We start from the raw sequence: 8,282 nt of genomic DNA, 5'->3' as shown, positions 1-8,282 counted from the left end.
TGATCCGTGGTCTGAGTTTCACTCGTAGGAGTAGCGTGAGGAGGAGACCTGTTGCTGCTTTCATTCCCAGTGTCCGGTACTTCTTCCCCTTGCGGCGCAGCAGGTAAGGAGCCGGAGGGGGGGGGGGGGTGCGGCTGGTCAAGCGTCAGGCCTGGTTCTCCTCTCGACGAGCAGCTAGCAGCTGCTGAGTCGTCCCTATTATTATTATTATTATTATTATTATTATTATTATTATTATTATTATTATTATTATTATCATCATCACTACAGCCGAGAGACAGAAAAGGAAATAAGCTAGGCGGCCGAGCTACACGAAGTAACAACAACCATGATATCAACATTTACCATAAACTCACATTTTCTTGTTGACAGTGTGTGTCCGTGATTGTAGCCTACCTGTAAATCTGGCTAACCCTCACTAACGTTATTGGCGGGCTGGGGCTCGTGGATGAAACACGGCTGGCAGTGGCAAAAACTTCAGGTTCATCTCCCGCAGGAGGAGGAGTAGGGCGAAAAAAATATCCATCTAGCTTGGACAATTTGGCTTTTCCTTGGTCCTTTTTATCTTTTTCTTTGCGTTTTGTAGCTCCACTTTTGTGTTTATAACTGCTCATGCTTAGGCAGTGCTCTGTTGAATGACAAGTGATTGATGATGAGGTTGACGTTCATTTACGTATGATGTTGATGGACGGCTGTTGATGACGATTTTACCCAAAATACATTTGGAGACAATAGAAGGGATTCACTTGCAATTTTTCATGTTTTAATGTTAAATGTGAGTGTGAAAATAGCAGCACAAGTTCAACTCATATTATAGGCTACAATGCTAATACCTAATATGACCACGAACGTCAGTGCACTCAGTGGCGCGAGGCAGCAGGGCCCGCCGGCTAATATCTCGGGGACGGAGCCTGCTGCCTCGGCGACGGGCCCCCATTGGGTCCCGACCGTCCCGGGCCCGGGGAGCCCTGCCCCTACAGCCCCCCCTGAAGCTCCGCCCCTGGCCAGTATGCACTGGCGATAGGAACTGGCCCACGGTGACAGCGCGCAGTGCATATTGGAACTCTACAGGTGTTGGGACAGAGTTCCTCAGACGAATGGACGGAAATGTGTTTTCCAGGCAGTAGGGGTGTAACGGTTCACAAACATTTCGGTTCGGTACGTACCTCGGTTTTTAGGTCACGGTTCGGTTCGGTACGTTTTCGGTACAGCAGAAACAATTATCACAAAACATAAAATATATATATATATTTTTTGTTATTATTAAACTGTGAATAATGTATTCACTCAAATAAATACAAAATATAATAAAATAAACATTAAGGTGCAGCATTTCGATGAACTGAAATAATCTGTATTTGAACTTTACTGTACTAGTACTCACAAAACATAAACTATTAGTTTTGGGTTTTTTATTATTATTAAACTGTGAATATTCACTCAAATAAATACAAAATATAATAAAATAAACCTTAAGGTGCAGCATTTCGATGAACTGAAATAATCTGTATTTGAACTGTACTGTATTAGTACCTAAGCAGCCAGCTTGACATTATGACTTGCTTGTCATTGTATTTTTAGGTTTTTTAAAGACAAATGAACTTGTCCGCATTGTTTGCCGAAAGGGCAGATCTGCTGGCACTAATGTCTCCTGCTGTGGAGAACATCCTCTCGCTAGGGACAGAGGTAGCAGATACAGCCAGGTAGCGCTTTGCTAACATGGCACCATAAGGATATTTGGCGTTTGTAATAGCTTTGGCTCGGTCTGAACTTTTTGCGAGTGGTGGAGGCTTAAATGCTAGCGGGAGTTGGGTTTGCACCTCAGTCTTTTTTCTTTTGGTACCGGTGATATTCACGTTCGGGTGATGTCTTTTCAAATGAGTGTGCAAGTTTGATGTATTGCCAGCCGCGTAACCAATTGTAGTTGTACAATGCAGACAAACAGCTTTGGTTCGGTCCACCTGTCTTTGTCCGTCATCCTTGTACGTAACTGCAAAACCAAAATGTTCCCAAACCGGAGACTTAAATGATGCTGGAAGATTTTCGAGCTCAACTTTATCTGCGTTCGCCATTTCGACAGTTCCTCAAATTACTGACTAAATTTGAACGCATCCCTGTGACCAGCTCTCATAGTATGCCTCTCGTCCAATGAAATGACTTGGTTGCTCTATGACGCGTTGAAATTGCACTGAACGCTGTTCCTGCATCCCTGCCCGGAGCATGGGCTGCAGGAACATGCTACTCGAACGCTGCGACGCAGCACCTGTGATTACTTCCAAACAGCTTTTCACGTTCTCAATTTTTTATGTTTAACGTTATATTCATTCGGCACATTTGTGCCCTTGTCTCAACAGGTCATGCTGGACCTCCAGGATTGTTGTTGTGGCCATCACCAGTCCTGTCTGGACTGGTTTCCAGCTGCCCTTGGGACCGATCTTCAGGCCCCGAAACAGATGGATGGAGTTCTTGAGGAAGCTGATGGCCTTATCATACTCCTCCATCTTCAAATGACTTAGGGCAGTAACAGTGTTGCGCGACGACATGAGGTCAAACCAGTGGTCCACCGTCTCCAAAAACCACGCAGTGGTAAGGTAGGACTCTGGTCTGTGCTCCTCCGCCACCATGTACCTCAGGGCAGCACTCGATGACTTGGAGAAGACGTGCATTGCTGAACTGACCTTCATTTTCTCAAAATGACTAGGCTCCAGACAGCTTAGGTGCCAGTTTTAGGGCCATTCCCTCTTGGTATGACACCAGATCCTTCAGGGGGCCAACAGACACCACACTGGACGGCAGCTTCTCTTTGTCCACCACATCCTGTGGTATGGTGATGACGTGACCATTCACCAAGGCACTCTTTAAATTCTTCACCACGTGTGGAACGTCAGGCATGAAGTACAGGTGCTGGTGTTGCTTCACAGGATGTGCTGTCCACGGCTTGGCATAGGTCACCCCAAAGGACTTCCAAATAGCCCTATTGGGGCTCCCCATATCAGTGGTGATGTTAACCACATGAAGCCCTATAGATGCCGCTGTTTCAACGATGGTGAGTATTATGGGCCGGTACACTGTAGAATTACCACTGTAGTGGTAAGCCACAACCTGTTTCCACCGCGTAGTAGCACCAGCCAGCATGAGCACTAAGGCATGAGTGGCCTGGCCTTTGTGGCCAGGTAGTGTTGTGTTCCCAAACAGCCTCCCTGTTCCCAGATGCAGCTCCAGGCTAGGGGTGATGGACATCTCATCCAAGGTGAGCACACATTTCTTCTCCATCTCACTCATGCCATCTGCCTTCAGCCTCAGCATATCAAACACCTCCCCCAACACTCCTGGTTCCAGTTTGACGTGCTGCATCCTCCTCTGAATGGTCCTGATGTCAGGCAGAGGCATATTCATGGCTTGGAGGGTTTTATATCCTGTAGTGCCACAACAGAACCTTAGTTGTATTGCTTTTTTCACGGCTTCTTTCCCCCACCGTATCCCACCTTTTTTTGATTGCCCAAGTGCACTAATTTGGTCTATGTTGAAGATTTTTTTAAACTTTAGATTAATCAAATTGTGGTTTTTTTAAATGCCGAATTAATCATTTTCTGGTTTACCAGAGCCCTCACTGCTCACTTTCTTAGTAATCTCTCCCTTCTCAGTTGCCTCATTAGATCCTCCACGCAGAGCCGTTTCTAGCTTTTTGGGGTGGGAAGAGGAGAGGAGAGACGCGTCCTAAAACCCGGAAGTAAGCTGCGCATGCGTTCCCTCCACAAAAAAGCAATGAGATTTCTCCATGGGATTTTAGAAAATAGCTGGAAATAAGATCTGTGGGAAACGTAGCTGTTAGATAAATGCACGTTTTGTTCAGCCGGATAATATCCACATGTCTACCCTACTCTTATAATTTTCTAATCATAAATCTATCGATTAGATTCATGATAGACTTTTGAAACTACAAGAAGATAAGGAGGACTTTTACAAAAAAGTAATAGAGATTTTTGTCCAGAAGGATAGGCAAATGGACTTCATCTTCAAGTCATGGTAAGACCACCATTTTATTGAAAATGGGATCTTACTAAGAGAGAACAATTCAATATTTAAATGATAAAATTACATTTTTTGGGTATCCTTCTGTTGAACTCTCTGTTTAAAATTAATCGAAGCATCAGACAAAAAAAGCTTTTGAAAATAATATTATATTTTGATTTAGGTCAAAATACAATGTTTGTAAACCTGAAGAGTCAGTGCCTCACCAGTCATGAACCTCACTGCAGAAGCTTATATATAGAGGTATATATATGTGGTATATGAATATAGACATCTACGTTGTTTGTGCCCCACCACTTTTGTACATATAAAAACGCCACTGCGAACACAGGAGGGGGCTTGGATGTCTACAAATAAAGACGGCTCATTTGAATTTTCCCCAAATATATTGAGGCTGAACCTGAACTTTGAATTCTGTGCTCCCATCATAATCTTGGCGATCTTGTAAAAATTGTGAATGCAGAATTAAAAATACTATGTAACTGGTTTGCAGTTAATAAATGATCCCTTAAAGGTGGGGTAGGTAAGTTTGAGAAACCGGATCGAGATATACTTTTTGTTATATTCCATGGAATGCCCTTAACATCCCGATAGCAATGAATATCTGAAGTGCTTTGACAAAAAATCCATAAAGAAAATTCATCTGTGGAAGCCGTAATACTGTAAAAAGCACGACCAATCATCTGAGCCGGCCCGGCTAAAATAACTGGATGGCCTACCTACCTGTCAGCCTTCCATCTGTGCACAAACTTATCTCGTGCCCTCATTGGTCATGTGTGCATTCGTGTGTGTTGGAGGAGGGGCTCTGTAAGGAAGTGGCAGATTTCTTCCGGCTGTGTATTTTCAAATTCTAGCGCACTCGAGCTGGTTTCTCCAAAATTACCTACCCCACCTTTAATGTGGCCAAAACAAATGACATGTTATTCAATACAAAGTCTGAGAGTAGAAATGACTGCATTATACGAATTTGCAATACAGAGATAGAAAAGGTTGGTGCATGTACATTTTTAGGACTGCTTGTTGACGAATAACTCAATTGGAAGCACCTTATCAATTATGTACCGACTAAATTGTCAAAAGCAACAGGTATTTTGTATCATATTAAGAACATTCTTGAAGAAAAGATACTCTTTATAACAGTCTATTTCTCCCTTACCTTTACTACTTCTCGAAAATAGTCTGTGGTGTTGGTAAATATGAACACACAACTCCCATATTTAAAAAAACTCAATCCATAAATGTGTTGAGATAGTACAGCTTAAAACAGTACTGATTATGCACAACATTTTCCATAACAAAATGCCTAATAACATTCAAAAGCAGTTCCAAACCACAGCGTGAACATATGAATGTAAAAAAGTCACTTGAAAATAAGTGTTCACAATGTTTATATGCAATTATGCATATGTTATTATTATTATTATTATTATTATTATTCATTTGCCAAGTACATGTGTACCCATGTATATATTTATACATAGTATTTTAATTTCCAAAAAAAGATAGTTGAAACTGCTATTGACATGTGCAGAAAATTACCCTATATCTAGTTTTCGTATATATATGCATTTATTGTTTTTCTGCCTTAACTTTTGTTAAATTGTTTCTCCTGTTTTCTTTATTTCTTTGTACTCCTTCATTTCTATACGTTTTTGACGCAATAATGCCGCTGTATTAGGATGATGCACGGGAGGGCTATTTTCCACAAGCTATGCTTCAGCCCTCCTGCTTCTACAAATGTTGTTCATCTTTGTGTGTATGAATTAAACTTTTTTTGTTTTTCGGATGAATAAAAAAAAAAAAAAACTTTCAGCTTGGGGGCCCTCTAGTGGCCACGGGGGCCCTATGCCCCAGCATTGTCCGCTTATAGGAAGAAATGGCCCTGCCTCCACGTGAGCCCGGTCACAACTGGCCCTTGGCAGTCTGGTCCCTGGAGCGCCTGACCCTGGCAAACTGGCCTCTTCATAGCTGACCCCTGACTGACTGGCTCCTGGCACACTGATCTCTGGTAAGGTGGCCTCTTGATTGTCGGCCCCTGACATACTGGCACCTGGCAGTCTGCTGGCATCTGTCTCACTCTCTCTGTCTGTTATGTCCCTTTCATTCCCTTGGAACTCCACCTCAATATCTCCCTGAATCTCTGTAACAATAACAAGGCAATCTTGCTGTTATATGTGTATGCTGCCTTTACATGTGCACCTATTGTCATTTAAGGGTACACACTCCTATAGTGACATTCATCAAAGTTCGTCTATTGGCAATGTTAAAGTATGAAGAAATCTGTAGATTATCTACATGTGGTATGTGAATCTTCAGAGAATCCCTGAACCCTGGTAGTTTTGAAGCTGTATAATCTGAAGGTTGCATTAGGAGTGTAGTCTATCCTTGAATTATATAACATGGGAAACATTGTTAGCTTCATATATCATACCAATGTTTGATGTGCCATAATAGGTGTGGTCATCATTCCTGACATTAACAGCTGGAGGCATACTCCTTGACGTGGATTTCCTCCTTTATGGCTTTGGCCGATGTATAAATACTGTTGGAACAGCATCTGGCCTCAACCTCAAATTTTCTCCTGATTTGTTGCCAATATATTGGTCGTCTTCAAAGTGTAAAGTGTGTAGGTAGGTAGGTTTGATCAGTTTCCACTGCACACTTCAAATGTCATTGAAGAGTCATAATTCTCTAAACTTGGAAATATGATGCCCTTTAAAATGTTAACAAGTCATGTCACCTCTGTGAACATTACTTACATGACAGAGTTTTCTGCTGTTGTTGTCCCCTGTCAGACACAGGTTTTGTCTGTTGACCATTGCCACCCATCTCTTCCTTCGCTCTACGTCCTTAGGGAAGCCATACATCCGGAACCCCTTCTCGGATCGATTAGAGCATCCAAATGCTGCACATCCAACCATGGTAGCACAACTGATCTATTAAAATGTAATATAAACGAAAGTGCCATAATATTTGTTGTGCAAACATTGTAACATGAATATTGGTATGTCCTCTGTTCAGTCTGCTCCCAACTGTATTCTCTCCCCTTATTCACCACTGTTCCTATTCTTGCTCTGCTTTTTAGGGCCCAGGAAACAGATGAAGAGGATGTCCCTTTCACAAAGGAACCTTTTTGTTTTTTTCAAAATGGTTAGGCTCCTGGATGCCCTAGAGTTCTGTATTGCTTTTTTATAAATAGTATTGCTTTTTTATAAATAGTTGCTTTTTTGTAAATAGTTGCTTAACCTAACCCTTTTTTGTAAATAGTATTGCTTTTTTATAAATAGTTGCTTTTTTGTAAATAGTTGCTTAACCTAACCCTTTTTTGTAAATAGTATTGCTTTTTTATAAATAGTTGCTTTTTTGTAAATAGTTGTTTGTAAATATTTGTAAAATGCCCCCCCCCCGCAATTGTTGTTCGCACAATTATGCTTCTGTTTTTCACTTTTTGGCTTCCATTGTTCAGCCACTGTATTGGTAAGCAACAATTTGTTTTGGCAAAAATGTGTTATTCACACTCCTGACTCCAGTTTGATGTGCTGCATTCTCCTCTGAGTGGCCCTGATTTCAGGCAGAGGTCATGGCTTGGAAGGTTTTATATCCTGTAGTGCCACAACAGAACATAATATGAATAGCTTTTTTCAGTTTCTTTTTTTTTTGTATTGTCTCGTCGCTGGATCACCTTCCCCTGGCAAAGTGGCCTCGTCATTTTAATTGTTATTGTTGACAAACCTGTTTTTGTTGCTCTGTTGAACCATGGTTCAACAGGAGCTTCTGTAAATAGTTTTTTTAATATTTTAAATATTTATCATAGTAATCATTTTCAGTCTCCCACTCTGTCTCAATTTAATTTATCGTTTCTTTGCCCCACCATATGTTTTGTTGTCCAAGGGCACTAATTTGGTCTGTGTTGAAGATTGTTTTACACTTTAGATTAATCAAATTGTTTTTTTTGGCTGAATTAATCTTTTTCTGTTTAACCCTAACCCTCTTTGTTCTCCTTCTCATTAATTTTACTTTGTTTTGTTCTAACACATATAACTTTTTCAATACAGTGTTCTTAATACTTGTTCACACATTTGTTCGTCCCTTTTACTTTGTTCTTCCTGTTGTTCTTGTTCAAACACATATATCAATTGTTCATCCACTGTTGTGGTAAAATGATATTCAAGGGCCCTTTCTCATTTCGTCAAATCCCCCTCCTCGACTCCTCGACTCCTCTGTCCTCCGGTAGTGACCCGGAAATGAAT

At 41.3% G+C, this 8,282-nt stretch overlaps 1 long non-coding RNA gene across 1 annotated transcript; it reads left to right on the top strand.

Moving 5' to 3' along the window:
- The first annotated feature begins 5,715 nt into the window (after nt 1–5,715).
- Nucleotides 5,716–7,757, top strand: LOC307036481. Its single transcript, XR_013807371.1, has 3 exons — nt 5,716–6,040; nt 6,887–6,954; nt 7,118–7,757. It is a non-coding gene; the product is annotated as an uncharacterized lncRNA (long non-coding RNA).
- Nucleotides 7,758–8,282: the final 525 nt, after the last annotated feature.

Source organism: Notothenia rossii (assembly GCF_949606895.1).
Source record: "Notothenia rossii genome assembly, chromosome: 4".
Classification (NCBI taxonomy): Eukaryota; Metazoa; Chordata; class Actinopteri; order Perciformes; family Nototheniidae; genus Notothenia; species Notothenia rossii.
Note: the sequence above shows the minus strand (reverse complement) of the source record. Positions and strands in the feature narration are given on the sequence as shown.